Source organism: Harpia harpyja, chromosome 1, assembly GCF_026419915.1.
Source record: "Harpia harpyja isolate bHarHar1 chromosome 1, bHarHar1 primary haplotype, whole genome shotgun sequence".
In the NCBI taxonomy this organism is placed as follows: Eukaryota; Metazoa; Chordata; class Aves; order Accipitriformes; family Accipitridae; genus Harpia; species Harpia harpyja.
In genome coordinates, this window is record NC_068940.1 from 94,446,007 (window position 1) to 94,466,583 (window position 20,577).

Here is a 20,577-nt window from a genome sequence, read left to right on the forward strand (position 1 = left end):
TTTACCTGTACATTTTACTTCTCTTCAAGGATAGGTATAAGTTGCTTGGGAAGAGGAGTCTTGTTAGTATAATTTCTATATTAACCTTTTTAGTGTAAATCAACTGTAGGCCTCATCCTGTAGGGACTCATATGCAAGTTTATTACTGCACACAGAGATGATGTATCATAGCCTATGCTTACGTCGCTCTGAAGAATGACCTCCAGAGCAACTCTAAGAATAGTATGTGATCTCTGTGTCCTGTTCATCTTCTGTCTACAGGGTTGTTTTACAGCTGGAAGTTGCATGAATAATGCCTGGCAATGCATGAATTTTCATGTTTAGCACCTGTCCTGTTGGTGGTTCTAGTCTTGAAGATAGTTTTGGGGCCACACTTGGGAGACAGTATAGGCATAACTATTGTTCAACTGAACTACTTGCAGGAAGAAAGGAGGCTGGATGCAGATACAACAATGAAAAGGAAGGAAGGAAACTCCCTAGCAGTGAAGCTTGTGATGTGCAACACACAAACTAAAGAATGAGAAGTACAAAAGTGGAAGGAAGCTTCTTTGGGTGAATCAGTTCCAGAAAAAATAAGCATGTGGAAGCATTTGATGGATCAGGATTGTCCTTCACTGATCCTACATGCAGCACCATAAATCACAAGTAGTTCTAAAGAAATTGGTAGTGGAACAGGAGAGTAGAAAGAGTGTGAGTGAACTCAGATTATGACTTGAAACCTTCCCTCGTCTCTTAAGAAGCAGTTCCTGTATGCCCCTAATTATCTTTCATGAAGATGTTTTACCTTAGTTGGAATTGATGACCTAAAGAGCGGGCCCTTAGTGTTTGTCTGCAGGAAGGACTCCCTTTTCTCTTATGCAGAGAGAGACCCTAACTAGAGATTACAGCTAGCCTCAAGCATATGCATATTTTTTATTTGTTCAAGTTACTTCATAACATCAGAAATGAAAGCTGGACCAGATACCAGAATACATTATTTGCACTAGCAGAAATAATTTCACATCACGCTCTGCAGGAATTTGGACTTGTTCTATTTTGGGGCTTGAAACAGGAATAGCTTGAACAAGCTAGGTGATGTTTTATTTGAGACAAAGGTTTCCTTTTTCCTCAAAGGTTTTTTCAAGAGATGTGGAAAGCCCATTTCAAATAATACTGCCAGAGCCAAAGCTGCATATGTAAGCTCTGTGGTCCTGCACTGAGCTTGATTAATCAGCCAAGGTTAATGGAAATCAGTATTTTCACTTCAAGTCCTAGAGACTTACTTTGGAAATGCATGAATTTGTAGGCTTGCGGTCTCCCTGACAGTTGAATCTAGTCTTGAGGTGGGTAAGTAGATATAACTATGGCATTGGATGCAATCATAATCATAAAAGGGAGATATTTTGAGATACAGAAATTGCAAATTCAATCCCTGCTGTTACCAGTCCAGCCACAGGGGCCATTTAACAAAAGATCCCCTAGTTAATGATTGCTGTTCTATGACAGGGATATTGGACTTATTATACACTGAACACAAAGGTCTCTGATCCATATTCGTGCCTTGTTTCCTGCTTGGGATTCAGCACCACATGGTGGTAACTCTCTGCTTCATGCGGGAAAGCGTTCTGCTGTGATATCAGTGAGCGATAGTATCAGAAGAACATCCATTTTCCATGAATTTAAACTATTACCGCAGTTAGGTGCAATTATTGAGAATCCCTGTAGAGTCATACAAAAAATGTTGTCTCTGTCCAAAGATGTTGATTCTGGAATGTAGCAGTGCCAGTCTATAACATTCATAGTTGGGGTCTTAGTGGCTGCTATAAATTGTACCCTGGAAAATGGTTACCGGGACTATAAAGTATAGTGCTGCATTTCAAGCTCTATTTTAAGTATCAGTGGCTTTGTCAAACTATACATGTAATTTAAATCAAATTTATATGGTGAAAATATGTTGAAGATGAACCGATGGAAGAAGATGAATTCATAACAAAGAATATTGACTTTGCATATTAACTTCATTAACTTAATGCTGTCTCTTGTGTATTGGAAAATTGTTCAAGTGAGAATAATAGCTTTTGAACTACTTACAGGCTAATAGGTAGTGATTGTAGTCAGTAAGACTTTGAATAGCTGTGGCTGTTGATTACACAGATTAAATGTGAGTGCAGTTTTCAATATGGCTGATTTTCAAAAAACTCATTTTCTGTCCTTCCTTTTGACTTTCATGGCTAATGACACTGACTTCTAATGCATATTAAATTCCAGGAGTGGGAAATTAAAATCCTCTTCCTCCATCTCATGGTAGAGACATGAGTGCAGAAGCATGCCATATGCTTATTTTAAATTGTTCCAGATTGAAGCTATATTAGTCAAATATAAGATTGCATTAGTGGTAATTCCCATACAGTGGGACATGCTCTGTTTAAACACCTGATTGGTTATAGATGTTTGTAGTAGTCATAGCACTAATTTTTCATGCACTCCATCCCTTACGCTTTTTTCTCCTCATATCTGACCTGTCTGAGTGTCTCTCTGCATCCACTGTGATTTCTCAGTGAATGCTGGTTCCCAAGTTCTTTCTCTATTCTCTCCTTTTTTTTTTTTTTCTCTCCAGGGCCTAATTATGAAACAGCTTCAAATAAATACAATTTTTTAACAAAAAACATTCTGCTTCCTGTGAACAATGGGCTGAATTTTTCTCTTTATTCTTGGGGAGTTCTTATTCAGTTGGAGTGCTTTGCAGTTGGCTAGGCCTGAGATTTCTGGGAGCTGTAATTGTGTCTCATTAATTCTTACAGTAATGTAGGGTAACTATAAGGAGCATGCAATTAGTGGTCTGGTCAATGAATAGAGCAGTTAATCAGCAGACAAAGGATGGGGCTCAGGACCTATTAGGCTGAAAGGAAGTGTTACTATTGTCACAGGCAGTAGGAATGCATGCAGACATGCCTTAAAGTTGAACTGTTTAAGGGAACTGTGGATGTCTTTTTGCTAAACCAGTTTTCCTACCTATTCCACTACTTGAGAGAGCTTCATTTAAGGTTGCCTGTTAGAAGTCAGAGACCATATCAGAGGTTTTGACAGACTGTAGGGACTGCTTGGTGCATTCTCTCACCTTAACAGAGGCAGCCCCGGGGTTTATCAAAAATAAAAAGTGGCCAAAGAGATGTAAGGCATCCTTAGCTATTCCTCCTCGTCAGAAAAATGGTCCGTGAATGGAGGAGACCGATAAAGTTTAAATCAGCCATTGTGTAGATTGTCACTCAGTCATACTCTGCATGTTTGTCTTCATAATGAACCTTGTTTGTTCTGAATGGCTGTGCTTTCAGTGCATGTAAATGTATGCAAATACTCATAACAGTTTGAAAATGGTAGCTCTTACGGTAAAAAATAACCTTTCCTACTTTTATGAAGCCCTGTCTTTTACTATATCTAGGGTTTAAAATGCAAAAAATTACTCCAACACTAGACAGTTCTTTGGGGTTTTTTGTTACCTCCAGATCAGAACTTCCAGTTGTTTCTGCCTTTGAAAAAATATGAACCTCATGAATCCTGTGAAATGTTATGACATATGATGATTATAAAGAAAAAGGCTTTATCAATAAAACACTGCCCTTGAGTAACTCTTATTTCTAGTAGGCATTGCTTCAAATAGAAAGTCATTTCTTCTCTTAAGTAAAACAGACACTTGGCATAAAAAAGCAGTAATTAAAATAACTTTTTTTGGGGGAAAAAAAGGGAATTGAATTTTAATAATTAACTTATATCCAGAGCCTAGTGTTTTTCTCAAAACTGAAAGTAATTTTTTACTGTCTTCTTTCTATTAACAGGTCTGTAGCTTTATCTCTTCTCATGGTTTTCACATCAGCAGCAAGTAACGTTAGAAGAATAAAGTCTCTCAGGCTTTATATTAAGGATTCAATTATTCTATATAATTAGCCCTGATTTGTTAAATATTTGAAACATTTTCTACTCTTAGGTATGGAACAGCGTACTGGAGTGATCAGAACCACAAATGACTTGTACCTTTACTCAGAAAATGCTTCTTATCAAATAATAAGGAAGATTAAGCCTAAGTCTCTCTCTCTCTTTTTCTGTTTGGATTTTATTCCCACAAGAAATATCAGTTTTGTCCACAATATCTCATGTATTTCTATTCCCTTGAAATACAAAGAAGCAACGCATTCTGGTATAAATTAGGTAGATTTAATGAAATTTATGAGTTGTAACTTGTGCCTTGAATGTAAAATACTTGAGTGAGGCATAAGTTGTTTTGCTGATGCCATCATTGTCACCCATCTGTTTTTTCATTCTTCTGTGCCTGGTTTTGAAACACTTAGGGGCTGTGGAGTCTTGGGAATAACCGTTTTTGTATGCCGTACATAGCAAATCTTTCCAAGGTCACATTTTCCTTTACTGTGTCTTCTTTTGAGGAAGCAGGGCAGACTTACCCCGCAAAATGAGAAAATGGTACTACTTCTACACTCAGAAGCTGGCTCTTACCTCATATATATGCTACTTTTCCATTTAATTGGAAAGTCATTTCCTATCTGGTGTAAGACAGCATCAAAAAAGTTGTTGCTCAGTATCACTGATAAGCATTACAGGTTCAACAGAAATTACCCTTTTTTTCCCCCAGTGAAGTTTTTCTTGTTGAAACACAGGTTCAGTCATGGGGGGCTATTGATCTGGAAGGGGTCTTAAATAATTCTAAAGTCACTGAAATATTAGTTGGGGAGGTAACAGATTAATTGTGGTCTTCCATAAGAGCACAATGTTATGACTGGAGTGGGTGTTATGGTAGAAATGATAAACACTCCTTAATATGTAAAGGTTGATTAAAGGTCTTTAACCTTCTTTCAAGTTAACAGAATATCCATCTCTGTATCTCTCTTTACTTAGACACACATACATTTTTACTTAGCAATAAGAACTAATGTTACTCTGATGGACAGTGTAGTGTATGGTACATTAAAGAACCCTGTTGCTGTTTTGAGAACTTCTCTTTCTCTTTCATAGTATAGTGTGAATCTTATCTGGTATACCTGGCCTGTTGCACAAGTCTCAACTCTGCAGGAATCCCGGAGCAGAAAAAGTTTATAGCTGCTAACTAAAAATGTAATATCACTGTATTTTGAAGTGCATTAGCTTTAAATAAATCCTTCTGTATATGTCCTGTTTCTTCTGGTACAAGATGACATTGACTATCATAAACACATGGACCTTGCTCTCTATTTTAAGTTAGTTGTCTATGCTTCTTCATCTGTTGTCAGAAGGGAGAGAAAGTATTGCTCTCTGGCTGGTTGTCCTTAAACTTGTTCATGACTATTTTTATTCTTTAAGTGGCAGGTCTGATCTTGTTGAAGTTGCTGCTTAAGCTGGTACTGTCACCAAATCACCTTCCCATTATGAAAGAGGCCCTAGATAATTAATTAAGAAAATACTGGTTTTTAAAAGATGGCTGAAATGGCCCTAGATAATTAATTAAGAAAATACTGGTTTTTAAAAGATGGCTGCAATGAAGTGAGGTGAATACCTCCATAGTGAAAATCATTCCATTATAACTATTTTAATTTATTACTAATACAGCATTTCTATCCCGAAGACTCATCTTAGGGATCAGGCTGTTGTGCACACAACCACTAAGTAATTTTCTCAATCAGTTGAGGAATAAATTTGTAGACTGTACAATACTACTGAGAGAAATAGATCACTGAAATGTCGTCCATCCCTGCCCCCCCCCCCCTTTTTTTTTCCTACAATGAGATTTGGAAGAGTAAGCTATTTAGGTCCAAAACTGTGACTGTGAGAGTGCCTCCTTAACTGCAGCCTAGCCCTGGAGATACCTGAGCTCCGTGAGCACCTTCACAAACTTCACCCTTCCATGGTGCCTGGCATGCTGTTCCAGCTGAGGTTGAAAACAGCCCTGTTTCAGCAGACCTCATTGCCCTGCTCCTTAAGCTTGCCTGGGATCCAGGAAGCAGATGTTCTGGGATCAGAATTACCTGGGAGAACTGATCTGGTAAATGTTCCCAGAGCATACAATATCCTTGGAGAGCTTCATCTCCTCATGTGACAGCTGCTATCTCTGGGAGAAAGATGGTACAGCTCCCTTTTATGTAACATTATAGTGACTAGATAGTCATCCAAGAAATGTCTGAGTGGGCTTTCATCCATGTTGCATGTTGCCTTGTGGACTACCCTAGCTCCTAGAGTAGAGGCTAGTCTGAGCTAGCAAAAGAAAAGAGTTCTAGTCCTTTAATGGCTTTGCATATGAAATGGTTTGTCTGGAATTTGAACCAGAATCAATTCGGTGACCCAGAAGAGAATATGGAGTATTGGTGTGTGGCATGTTCTGTGCAATTTGTCACAGCAAATAAGCTGCTGTATAGGCTACTTGCTGCAACTGTTGTATAACATTTTCTATATACAGTTTCTTTAGCAAGCCTGCTTGACTATAACAAGAGCATGAATTAAAATGGCTAGGAGCAAGAAAAGGTAGTCTTTCTGATGGCCATGCTGAAAGAAAATTTCTTGTGACTGTTGCTCATCATTTTGCTGTAGTCTGTACTAAAGTAGGAAATAAAACCCTTCCTGACCAATTGTTCCAGCTGTGTTTGACCTGTGATGATTTGGGGCATCTATGTACAATGGAGAAATTATGGTTGACATCGTGACATTGTTATTATATTGCAAAATATCTCTGCATATCTGCTTTTGCTCCCAAGCGCCTGCTGGAGGGATAATGGACACTGTACTTAGTGAATATGTTTTGACATGCCTGTGAGAAGGACTGGTGGCACTGGGAAGATTTGCTTTCTTGCAAAGACCTAGAAAATGCCATGCAGAAAATATCCACAGTGGCAATAGAATGATGACAGATGTTAATTCACAGAGAGAGGAAAGAGATGTTTCTTTTTTTTAAAAGAATGAAATACTTAATGAAGGACCAGAGGAGGGTCGGGGAAGTGGTTTGACTACAAAGGTGGCCCATGTCTTAAAGACAAGTCCTGAAATGTATGAGAAGGATTTTGGACAGTATGGACTTCTCCCAGGTGGAAACTCCATAGTGATCAGAATTTGCCCAGAATTGATACCCCTCAGTTTGAATCCCCTCACTGTCAGCTGCTACGCCTGCATCAACTTCAAGATTCATGTGATCCCTCTGAGTTGCACATAACTTTCTTCCTATCCACATTTATGTCTTACTATCACAAAGTAAGAACAGTCATACAGGATCAGACTAAACATCTGTCTAGCAGGGTATCCTGTTTCTGACAGCAGCCTGGGGGAGCGTGTAAGAAAATGTCAAGCATGTAATGATCCTTTCTTGGTGTACTTTCTCCTACCTTCTACTGAATCATGGCTTTGGGACTTTCTGAGCCAGAGATAATACTAACATTTTTCATCCCTGCTCTCAATTCCATTAGTGGTGCAAGCCTTGGAGACTTACTTTCTATTTTGTTTAAAACCATTTTCTTATATGCAGTATCTTATGCAAGTGCTCTTTCTTATGCTGAACTGTAAAGCTCATACATCTTTTTCCCTGTTTAAATTCCTCTTTGGGATACTCTTCTTCCTTGACATCTACCAGGATAAGTTAGTTGCTAATTTATTTCTATTTACTTTGTTAGTTTAGTTAGCCACTCATTAATGTGAGGGGAAGGGTGTGGGGGTCCCTAGGGAAGGTGCTGGCTGTACAGGCTCGAGCAGGATGGCTGCATTTTAGCTGCTGTGCTGGAGATCAGGGAGGAGTTAAGGTGCTCAGTCCAAGACAAAATAATTGAAAACTAACAGTTCCAGGAGAACTCAGAAACCTACGTTTCTGTGCAAGCCAAACTTGTTGTGCAACCCAGGTCCCAGTATGACAGGAAGCAAGCCAATTGCCACTTTTACACTGTTTTTGAATGATGTGGATAATCAAACAGTAAAATCATTTATTTGGCTTCTGGTACCCAGCAAGTTGTGGCTGGTTCTCTTGTAAATCAAACTTTGTCTGAAAAGGATAAATGGTGCTCCACTGCACACTGCCTCCTTCCCCCTTCTTTGCAGCAGGAAGTAAATGCCTCTGTGGAAGAACTGTGGTGTGAGCAAACACAATATTGAGCCAGGAAATGTTTATGCAGGAGCATGTGAAAACCTGAAGGAAAATGTAGATCTAAAAAAATCGCATACCCAGCAACTACTTCCCCCCTCCCCACCAAATGTAAGGGAATTTAAAATTACTTGGTATTTCAGTGCATGTGGATTTTCGTAAAATAAATTCTAGTAGTACTATAATTCTGAGTTGGATCTGTTCTTTCCAACTTCAGTACTTGCTTTGTCTCTTGGAGAACTCGATAGGCCAGTGTTGGTATCAGCAGGAAGAGTGGATCCATATCCTTTGTAGCTGTAGATGTATAAGTCTCTAAGCTCCTAAATTTGAAATAATTGCCCCTACTACTAAAGTGTTACAATGGTAACAATTCTGACTACTGAAATTCTTATCTTAATATTAGACAGGAAGGAATAAGAAGAGAGGAGGTAATCTCTAAAAACTTCATACATAGGAAAGAAGCAAGAAATATTACCGAGTCATTCTTTGTCACCGTCTCCAGCTACGACAAAGAGTTTATAATTTTTTTCTGTTGCTACTTTTACATGCTGATAGGTTTAAGTCAAGTGATGAAGCCACTGGAACACCAGATGCAGTCTATGTGTCAGCTAATCCAGTGCTGACCCCTACTTTCTAGTCTCTGCGGGAAGGTTCTCTTCTGCTTCAGCATCTTGTCAGCTACTTTGAATGCTCTTAATCCTACTCACATTTTGTGGTATACGCCAGACCAAAAATGTGTCCTCATAATTCAGTCCAGGCAAATCAGAAGATATTAAGGCCCATGTTGAAAGGGTTTGCCTTCTAGGCAAACTCATGATTTTATTGCTCAAATGTTTCACTCTGCTCTGTGTCATAGCAAAAATAGGCTGAAATCACCTGCTTTTCCATCTTCCCCTTCACTTCCAGCTCTCAATAATTTTTGATGCCGTGCAGCTTTCTTTATGCACCTCTGTTTTTCAGATCAATCCCCCTCCTCCTTCACTTTACCCTCAAATTTAGAATCCTCCTATTCTTGTTGCCACATGGCCTTCCTGTTGCCAGCTATCTCCCAGAGTCAGTCAAATGTTGCTGTTCTTGTTCTTAACAAATAGGTAAAAGAATCTGGTGAGCAACCTGGCTATAATACACGGAAAAAAGGTCTTTCTATCATAAGTAAGTTACGCCCTGCTTTTGAATTCTGCTGCTAAACTCTTGCTTGTTGAGACCAATTTTCAACAGATTGATCATAAGTTATTTTTACATTTTCTGGATCTGAGCTACTTTTGGGTACCATAGGTTGGAAGGCACTTGTTAGAGGCCTAGCAGCAATGCTAATTATTCTGTTCTCTTTTCAGGTTTTCAGTCGTACAAGGTGATATACTGGTTAAAAAAGGTTGTTCTAAATTTCAGGGATAGGATTTTTTGCTTATGCCAAGGAAACCTTCCTGTGCTTTGGAACATAAAACCTGGTAATAAGCTAGGATTTGAAGGTGAGAATTTTTCATAGGTAAAAAGTTTGTTTTATCTTCATGGACTAGACTAATATCCTATCAACAAAGCAGCTGCTGTGCTGGTGGCAGGGTCTGAGCTTTAGGCATAATTTTATGAGTTACTATTTTGGGGAAATAAAACCATACACATTCTAACTTTTACATGAATGTCTCTGCATTAAAACTACTGCACTCAGATGCAGCACAGTACTCCTCCTTTTCGTCCACTTGTTTTCATTTTGATTTATTTGAATGGAGGTGGGTATTGAGCTAGAGGACACAAACATAGACAATGCACACATGCCAGAACCTCAGCTAGGATTATAGACTAAAATTAAAATAAAAATTATAAGTGCATGCAGCTGTGGTTACATGCCAGCTGGCATGTTTTCTCTGCTGGTCTGCCATTAATCTTTAAAATTTTTTTTTGTAATAATGACAAAAGTAGCATTGGCGTCCAAATGTTGAATCTTTCCCTGCATTTCTGGTTTGGAAAACTTGCACCGTCCTTCCTCCTCCTCCTCTTACTACTACTACTTCTTCTGTTATTGTTAATTTTTGTTAAGTAGTGTTTAAGTTGCTAACTACTACAAGAATACACCAAGGAGATGGCTCTTGCTTTGGAAAACTTACCCTCTGACACAAGAGATGAACCAAGCTACACAGATGGAAACTGCAGTGAAACTCTGTATTCAGTAGTACAGCATATGGAAGCTGAGCATATCATTAGCATTATTGTTACTGAGGTTTTTGAAGGCCTCAAGTGAAAGGAGAGGATGAAGCTACACTTGAAGAATAATAAAGTTGCCATATAGTTATTTATGGGGGTTTCCTACCTGTGAGGGAGAACATTGCAGAAAGCACCAACACAGTTACTTAAAAACAAGTAGGCATGGGAGGTATCTTGGGTGAATTAGGGGCTTAAGTCAGTCTCTTGATATACAAAATAGATACGAGGGTCTGAGGAATGGGCTACAAATGCAAGTAAAGATGAAGATAAGTATCTTACATTTTATGTAGTAGAGAAGGCTGTATGACAAGTGATACCCAGATTAAAGTGAAGGAAGGGCATAAGTCCCGTGAGTCATGGATGAACTAGTCTCTAAGGCTAGGGTCAGCGCTCTTGGGCATTGCCTTTCTGTGCTGATGGTCTGGAGAGGTGGGGCTGTGTCTTGTAGACATCGAGATTCTGAATCCACTCCTCCACTCCTGCTTTATCTTCATAAGGTGGAGTGGCTGTTGAAATATGACATTGTGTGGGTGCTAATCATCACCTGATTCACTATGAAACTGTATTTCTAGCTTTTCAGTAGCCCTATCTGAGCTACTCTATCCCATCCCTGACGTATTGCCAAGACTGCACAGTTTCTATCCAGCCATGGATTAGCTGTTGCTTTGTACAATGTAGTGTTGTTGGTGCTGCTAAAGTTGTGGTTGAAGTCCACATTCTGGAACTGTATGATGATTTTCATGTGCCCATTAATGGATGCCGCTGGTACTTTGAATTGTTCAGGTATTGATGTTCTGTTGTGCCAAACACAGAAATTGAGGAGGCCTCGAGTAACTGTAAGCAGGATGGACAGTAGGTACTTTACTCCAGAGCACCTTTTAATGGAAGTAGAGGCAGGCTGTTGGCAAGGTGTCTGTCATACAGGAATGGCTGAAAACTTAATGGGTTCTAAGCAAAATTTAAGACATTTAAAAACATTTTTTTTAGAATAGTCAATTTATCTGCCTGTGTGTTGAGAATTCACTGCAGCCTCACCATTCATCCCTCTGGCAGATTGATTGTGCTGTATCTCCTTCGCTTACCATGCTTCCTACCTCCCAAACCAAGACTTTGATTCTGCATGCCTCCTCTTCCTTACCCTTCCGCATGAAACTTCCCCTGCCCCTGACAGGCATTGAAAGGACTTTGTGGCAAGTGTTCTATGTGTTGAATTAGAATGGTGACAATGAAAGGCTGGGTAATTCAGCCATTTTGCTGTCCTTTTCACTTCAGTTATTACGAATTTTAAATCACAGTTATTCACTGAAATGATATCTATGTTGTACTGACTGTGTAGTTTACCATTGGGCTTATTTGCTATATTTTTAAAACTTAATGCCTGCTATCTTATCCATTGTTTTATAGATGCGTAAAGGGCTCTGAAAGCAGTTACATAGTGGAATTTAACAGTGCATGGTATATTTTAGTGGGATTAAGAGCTTGTAAATTAATATAGTAGTTCTGAGAGCTTCAGGATATACCTGCCTGAAAAAATAGCAATAGTAACTTGATATGATATTTGTATGTTTGCTTTTAGTTTGCAGAATGTCTCTGATAGACAAGCTTCCTGCTAGCCAATTTATTTTTTAGATAACAGGGACTGTCTAGAAGTACGTTCAGAAGGAAAACACAGTAATTAATTTGTCACTGAAACCTGAGGGGTCCTCTTCCTCATATAGGTGATAATGAAGGTTTTGCATGTAATTAGCAGGAATAATTAGCACATTTCTGGTAACAAATAGACTGAGTGGTTCTCTGCAAATAAATTAATTGTTGTGCTAACACAGGCAATTGTCTCTTTATTGTCTGACAATGCCCCTTGTTTGCACTAAAGCCTATTTCAGACCTTAGCAGCTTTACACAAATAGGAAAGAGAATCTATAAAATGGTACCTCATCCATCTGCTTCTGAGAAACTTCAAGACCACCCAGGGACTTGTTTGTTAAGACTTGTTAAACAATTTGTAATCTTGAACGTGTGTTTCGCTATATTAACAAATGAATTGTTCAAATCAACTTAGTGGGTAAGCCAATAAGAACCACACTAATCAATCAAGTGCTGACTCTGGGCATCTCGGAAAAGAAATGTCTCTGAAAATTAATATAGCAGTAAATTCATAGCAAAGCTAAACAAATCCCAGAATTCCACATATAATCACACAACCAAACGGAACGGTTTTTATGTCATAGATGTTCTTCATAATGCAAAAATCACACTGTGATGGGTGTGCCCTTTGCTTCACTGCTGTAAAAAGCTAAGGCTTCACAGGTCTGCTACCACATATCCTCTGAGCAACCTTAGTTTAGACGAGGCTTAGTTAGACCATATTCTGTCTTCATTTGCTCTTTTTGGAAGATCTAAAAAGCAACTATTGAGCTAGTCTTTCTACTTCAGGTGTTTTGTTTCATCCCTTTTCTCTCTTTTTTGTGAGTTTCCTCTGCTCAGACACAACTGTTATCTCAGCAATAAGCTTACATTAGCTTCTGGGTCTTCATAAATATGGAAGCTATTGGTTATGGTGAAGTCTGCAGATAGGTTTCATCCCTCCCATGTGTCTGGAGAGGAGGGGAGAGGAAAGGGAGAAAATGTAATTAGAAGATGATATGCTGCAGGTACAGGGTTGCATAAAACCATAAATTTTGTTTGTGGGAAATATTGGCTCTTCTATTTCTTGTTACAGTAATAATTCTCTATTTTTCCTCTGGAATGGAAACAATGAGAATATAATTGATGGGTGTCTCTTTCTCTGAGAGTAGGGTTACGGTATTTTTCCAAAATAACAATTCATAATTTAATTTCCAAATGAGTATTTATATTGATGTGTGTTTTGATATTTATTTTTTTATCATTTCCTCACTTTTCTCTAGTAGCCATGGCACTGTGCAGTGCTTTTATGAATTGATGTTAGAATAATAACAGTTTAAAAATTAAAGTAAATCTCAGAACATAATGCTATCAATTTTTGGAATGAATGTCTAAAACTGCAGCAGAAGAACCAGTACTGCATTTTTTAGTAAGAAATGTTGTTTAATAGAGAGAGTTTCCTGGGGGGGGGGGGGGGGGGAAGTGCAGCAGTTTCCTAAACTGATGTTTTCTGGCATGAAGTGCTTCAGTGAAAATTTAACCATTGGACCTACACATCCCCTTTTCCTGCCTTATTGGAGAAATGCTACTCATTGTACGATTTCCATGTTCTCGTTGTAGTTGACTAATAGTGTGTACAAGAATATGAAAACCAACAACAACAACAAAAACCCCCGCAGCCAAACAATGCTTTTGCAAGTGTCTGTACAATTGTGAAATTTAAGGCTTGTCCATACTTGCAGCTGGTTGAATTCAATCCCTTTACACCAGTGTGGTGCATGTCAGCCAGCTAACTTTTGTTGTGATTCATTTCAAGTGGTATACAGCTTTGGAAGTGTTGAGATGTTGGCTGAGTTAAGGGAAACTGTGTGACTATAAAGGTATCCCCTACTAAGAGCACTGTTTGTGCATCTATCCAGTCTTCCCAGGGATATCCTGCAAAAAATTTATTGGGCTTCCTCTACTATATGCTTGTGTGACTATCTATCTAATGTCCAACAGTCATCAATGACAAGATAACCTCTGTGTATAAATGGTGCAGAGAGGGATGTAAGCCCTGGATACTGTGCAATCAAGCTTTTTACTTCTTGCGTGAAGTTTCTCAGTCCTGAGCTAAGATTTGGACTTTATTGTCCAAATAACAGAAAAATTGTTAACAATATTAATATTAATTAACAGTTTATATGGAACTGGAGAGACAACTGGTTAATGAAAGGGGGCTCAGCCAGCATAAAGTAGGGAAGAGGGATTCTGAATGGGCTGCCTCAATATTCAGGTCAGCTTTAGGACCTCTGAATTGTTTGGAAGGTGTGTGGCTTCTGTGAGATGTGAAGGCTTCTGTCATTCAACTTTGTATCCTCTTTCTGCTTGCTGGATTTTTAGGCTACCACTGTTTTGCTTGCTTGGTCTTGTGTAAATTTTCTATCCCATTTTTCTTCCCTCTAAATATGCAAGTACACAGCCAGCACTTTTACATTTGTTGTGTGGTGTCTCTCTACCAATATGCTTGTTGCTCTCTGTCTCTACTTACTCTCAAAAAACCCTACCTGACCAAGATGGTGGCACTGCACGAGTTAAATAATAGAAGGCTTGAATCAAAACCAGTTCTATCTTAGCAGCAGAGGTAGAAAAGCATTTGAATTTTTCTGTCTCACAGTTTCATTAGTGCCCTCAGCTTTGAGCCAACATGGGGCATTATGAGGTAATTTGGCCAAGTCATGCTACACAAGACTTTTCAAAGAAGAAAGATGTTTTATGGTACTTTAAACATTTTGGTCCTTTTTGGTTACTGCAAAATTCTGTTTATCTTGTACTATGCTGATTGTTGACAGCTAGAAAAGAGAATTTAAGCCCAAGGATTATTCATATCATGTGAAGGTGGCAATAGCAGCCGTGGTACAGCCCAGCAGTGTAGTTGACACAGTCTGTGATCCACTCTGTACTCCCTTTACTCTCTGAGGGCTCCTCGGCTGCACTGGGTGCCAATGTATAACCTGTCCAGAGTGCCTGCGGCCCCCTCCTTGCTGCACTCCTTAGTGCAGCTCTGTTAGCGTGTGGTGTGCCCATTAAATCCTAAGGTGGGGTTGGTAAGCCCAGCTGTGTAAGAGGGATATATTCAGTCATGTGATGATATATATATATTTCTGTGGATGTCTCACTGTGGGGTGCATGGTCATACATTAGCAGTATGCTTGGTTCCAAAGAGGGGCCAAGGCTGTGGTAGATGGCCTTGATGTGTGTTGCAGCCACAGGGTTGGGCATCACAAGATAATGGGTTAAGCGACTGCATGATTTGTGCTAGCGACAAATGTTGACAGAAGAAAGATAAAATCTAGGATTAATATTGTTCTCGTTAAAATGTTTCCTTTGGTGCTAATTCTGCCTGCTGAGATATGCTATTCATATTTGAACTGCTGCCGTACACAGAATTTGGTAGGATGAACCAAGTGTAATTCCTCAACTTTTAAATAAAGCATAGATTTTAAAAAATAAAGTCAGGATTTTTTACTTCTGTTGCTTTAGAGACTCCTATATGGGATGACAGCATTGTGGTGGTGAAATAGATGTCTTATCCCTTTATTCGTGTTCTGTTTGTAACTATGAGCTAAATTCACGTTCTTTGTATTTTGCTTTATGAAACCACTTGTAAAACTGTTATCCAATACAAATTAAAGTATCAGTTACTGATCCTGCATCTCAGTGCTTTATCCACATTTCACAAAGCTGAAATAAACCAGGGTGTGATAGACAGATCTTAGCAAATTTCTGCAGTACATTGAATAACTTCTTGGGATCACACACCACACAGCTGTACACAATAGTGGGTAATGCAGACGCAAGAATTTGTAAAGTTTGCCCCAATCATGTTCTAGAAAGTTCTCTAATGTAGTCCAAAATCCAGTATAGAGGGGGATAACTTTAGCAAACAGGTAGTTTAACTTTTCATGCTGGTTTTCTCTGAAGGCTCAATAGTACCGATAACTTTCAAAAGCCTTCTGGAATTTGCTTTCAGCTGTTGCTGGTAGCCTGACTTTACATGGTAGGATTAACTGAGGACACTTACAAGAGCTGGAAAAGGTTTTCTTTGGCTGTTGTTTGGATTTTTTTCCTCTTGATTTAGTTTTAATCTAATCTCTTCTGGGCACCAAGCAGAGCTGAAAAGTGAGTGACTTTTTATCTAAATTGAAGTGATAGCAATTGATCAGGTTTTCATCATCTGTCTTTGCTGTCATTGGAGCTTCCTCTGTGATCTGCAGTTGACTGAGAGAAATGAAAACTTCATTGAATTCTTGAGCTCGCTAGATGTTTATTTATAGATAGGTATGTTGAAGCATGGTGATGTAGGGCAGAGTTCTGTTTTTTGCCATGAATAGAAAAGCTTTATTGATTTCATTGAGACCAAGAACATATTTGACTTCCATGAAAAAGCAGGATGAAACTTAGCTTTGTACCATGACTTGGGAGTTGGTCATGATGACTGACAATAGAACAGAGAACTGGGTCATCCTGGTAAGGTTTCAGACAATGCTTATCTCCCACCTTTTCATTTTGTCACTGAGTCAAGGACTGAGATTTTTAAAGAACTCATTTTGCAAAAGTATGCTGGTCCCACTACTTCTGTGGAATTTGATAAATACCTTGTAGAGTCTTCAAAAAGTGTTCCAACATTTTGATTTTACTTCTGCTTCAGTTGCCCTCACATATGATTTACATTGATATGGACATCACATTATATAGGTTTTGCACCATTAGAACAACAGCATCACTGTGCATTAAGTAGACAAGCAGCAGAGAGAAATTCAGCCTTGTCAAATGAAAATTAGCTTCTTTAATGTTTGTGAGTAATAAAAAGCATCTACCAGAAATGCTTCATTTTTGTCAGCTGCCAGAAGGAATAACTTAAACTGGAAAAGCAGAGATTTTAATTGCAATATGCTGCCTGGTCACTACAACAAAGTTTTCTAAGGTCTTATTCCAGGTAGATATATTGTCAGTACCAGCTCTTCTAGTCACTGTGCATTGATTCCACCAACACATGGGGAATTCTTCTAGTCCAAGTTAAATATTAACATAGTTTTCTGCTTGGAAGCTCTGTGCTGCTTTTTAACTTAGAAAGTAAGCTCCTTGACCAAGGATTTGATCAAATGAGGGAGGAAAAAGCCCAGATCACCAAAATAATACCTTAAACTTTAGTTTAAGTTTGATTTTCTTTAGAATGGAGCAGGGCATAATTTCAACATTTTTTTCATTGAATGTCATAGCATTGAATCAGATTCAGGAGTTTGGGCATATATATGATATTTGTTGTGATAAATGTCCTTGAATTCTTCTTGCTAATTCACCATTTATTTGCAGAGCTGATCTAAGCATTAGAGCAAACATTGACAGCTCATGTTATTAGGAAGCACAGGAGAAAGATCTAAGAATCAGCAAAGGCTGTTGTGTACTGTGAAGGTAAAAGCTTTTCTTTTCTTTTTTTTTTTTTTTTTCCCTATGTGTTGGTGGCTTTTGCCCTGTATTCAAGGGCAGAACAAAATGTTGGCTCAGAGCAACATCCTTTTTTTTGTTTGGATCTTTACCCATTGCTCCTTCTTAATAATGCTCACTGAAGTTCACCAACAAAACACTTTGAAACATTTATTCACTCACAGTCTACAAATTAGAAATAGCAGCTGAGCCTTCGTTGGGCGTTTTTAATATTCCAGAGGGGTAAAAATAGTTTCTATGAACATTGGAATTTAAACATTCCTAACACTAATCAAATGTTTCCAGCAGTCAAGTAAACAACTTTTATTAAAGTTATGGGTAAAACTGGAATATATTTCATAGTAGAAAAGCAGGTTCCAGAGGGCAGCAGCTTCTTCTGCCCCCTGAGAGTGTTATTAATTCAATTCACTCATCCGTTGTACCCTGTCATTTAATCTGAATGAGTGCATGTAGTATGAAAGTTGCTGTGGATGGCACTGTCCCTTTCTAGTCTGAGGAGTGTTTATTGCTTTGATTGTAGACAATGAAATCATATGCACTGAGCTAATCTTACAGATGCTGTCACTACTCGCTGAAACCTAAAGATATGTAATGAAATAGACCTGATTATGTCTGTAAGCATTCAAAGGGATATCTGTGGATTACTGTCATCAATTATTCCTACTGCTTAATAAGAAAACAATAATGAGTAGCCTTAAACTTCAGCAGGAGACAGAAAACCCTTATTTTAAGAATAATCAGAAAGCTTTGCACTCTAGTGGTGAGAAATATGAACAGACAAATTTGTCCCTTCTAATTTTCAATTCATTGTCAGGTTGAGGGGTTCAACCACTGAATCTGCTTTTTGTATGGAGGAGCTATGAAGGGAGGACTGGAGTAGAAAAGAGCAAAGTATGGCCTGCTTTCAGAAATAAAGGTATAGTGGAAGAACACAGCGACTTCACAACAAAAATCTTCTATGTGTTCAAAATATTAAGTACCAACCTAAGGTAGCCTAGCTTTTTCATGGCTGGTAAGAATCAGTTTCAGTTATAAGAAAAATGGATCCCAAATTTAGATTTTATTTTTGTGACTCCTCAAAAAAGAGGATAAGATATTCATCAAGTTTCAAACTCTACAAAGTCAAATTAGCCCTCGTAGGAGCAATTATGCAATAGCAAAGGCTGCCAAGGGCTGTTTTGTAACCAGTATCACTGGAATATGCAAGACTCAACAAGATGCTTATCTGTCAGGGGTGGTGTAGGATTAGTGAAATTATGCTGCAGGAGGCTTGGATTTAGATAGCCTTTGAAATCCTACAGACTGAAATTTTTCCTAACCCAGATGATTCTAGGAACACATTGGAAGAGCTGTTACATAATGGGATCAGCATGAAAAAAAATTATATATTTTTCAAAATATTTTTAATATTTTTGTTAATCTTCTATTCTTTCTTGCAAAAGAGGTAAATTTTTGCCAGCATGAATAACTTTTACATAAAGTGTCTGATATTAAAAGTGAAAAAGAGCAGAAAAATTACACACATGTACAGAGTTTAATTATTATTGACCTTTAATAATGATCATTGGCTGTTTTCAGGTAAGAGCAACTCGTCATAACCATTTTTCCATGAGAAGAATAGGTGATCTGGAATTGGTTATTTTAGGCCTTTTTGCACCTGTCCTGGTTTTGGCTGGGATAGAGTTAATTTTCTTCCTAGTGGCTGGTATAGTGCTGTGTCTTGGATTTAGGATGAAAATAATGTTGATAACACACTGGTATTTTAGTTGTTGCTAAGCAGTGTTTATACTCAGTCAAGGACTTTTCAGCTTCTCATACTGCCCTGCCAGTGGAGGCTGGGGGTGCACAAGAAGCTGGGAGGGGGCACAGCAAGGACAGCTGATCCAAATGAGCCAAAGGGGTATTCCATACCATATGACATCATGCCCAGTATATAAACTGGGAAAGTTGGCTGGGGGACACCATGGCTCAGGGATTGGCTGGGCACTGGTTAGCGGGTGCTGAGCAATTGTATTGTGCATCACTTCTTTTGTATATTCTATTATTATTATTATTATTATTATTATTATTATTTTCCCTTTCCTTTTATGTCTTATTAAACTGTCTTTATCTCAACCCACAAGTTTTACTTTTTTTTTTCGATTCTCTTCCCCATCCCACTGGGGGCGTGGGGGAGTGAGCGAGTGGCTGTGTGGTGCTTAGTTGCTGTCCGGAGTTAAACCATGACAGCACCAAAACACAATAATGCAGTATCACCTAAGGGATTATCTGGCATTTACTGAGAAACAAAGTGCTTACAAACCCTTCTGTGCCTGAGACAAAGCCTTTAGGTAGGAAGTTTCATCCTGTATAGGACTCCATGTGTACCAAGTGCTTTTTCTTTTCACAGCCATAGTTAGCATTCTTATGGGTCTGGTTGTAGCTTCTGGACAATGGATGTATGAGGGCCATTGTCCTTTATTGAAAACGTTGGCTTCAGTGGGGCAGTGCATTATATTAACCCAAATGTGGTCCAAGGAGCTTTTAATTTCTGGGCAGGTAAGATAAATTTCCCAACCTGATTGATTTGTGAGGTTGTGTCTTAAAAACATTGTAGAATCCTAGAATAATTTAGGTTAGAAGGGACCTTGGGCATTCAGCTAGTCCAAACTCCTCAAAGCAGGGTGAACATCACAGACCTTGTGGTGAAGAATGAAGTAACACCAGAGCAGTTCATAGCCAGTATTGCAGAGGGAATATATGACCAATCCAAAATCACCAGTGAGTCCCAGAAAGGCAAAATGGCTTTTGTGGATGCTGAATTGATGGATACTTCTCAGACGTACTGAACACCGCTCATGTTATCTGCTTTTGTGCTTACATACACTAGTAATACTTAATTTTGCCACTTCTTCCTGGAAATTCATTATTCCTCTGTTCACAATGCTATCTTATTCTTGCTCTTCCAATTTATTTTAATCAATTTTTGTATGATTTTCTTTGTTCATAATCTATGAATAGATCATCTGTAACAATACTTCCAGTTCTATCTTTTTTTCAGAGGTCCATGTAGATTTTGGAAGTGTCAAGGCATCTCCTCCTATGACCACATGTTCTTTCTCTTTGAATGAGGCAGCTCAGTGGCCTGTTCATACTAGTTTTGGGGTGGGCTGTCAAGCAGAGGTTGAATTATATGTGGAGCAACTGCTGTT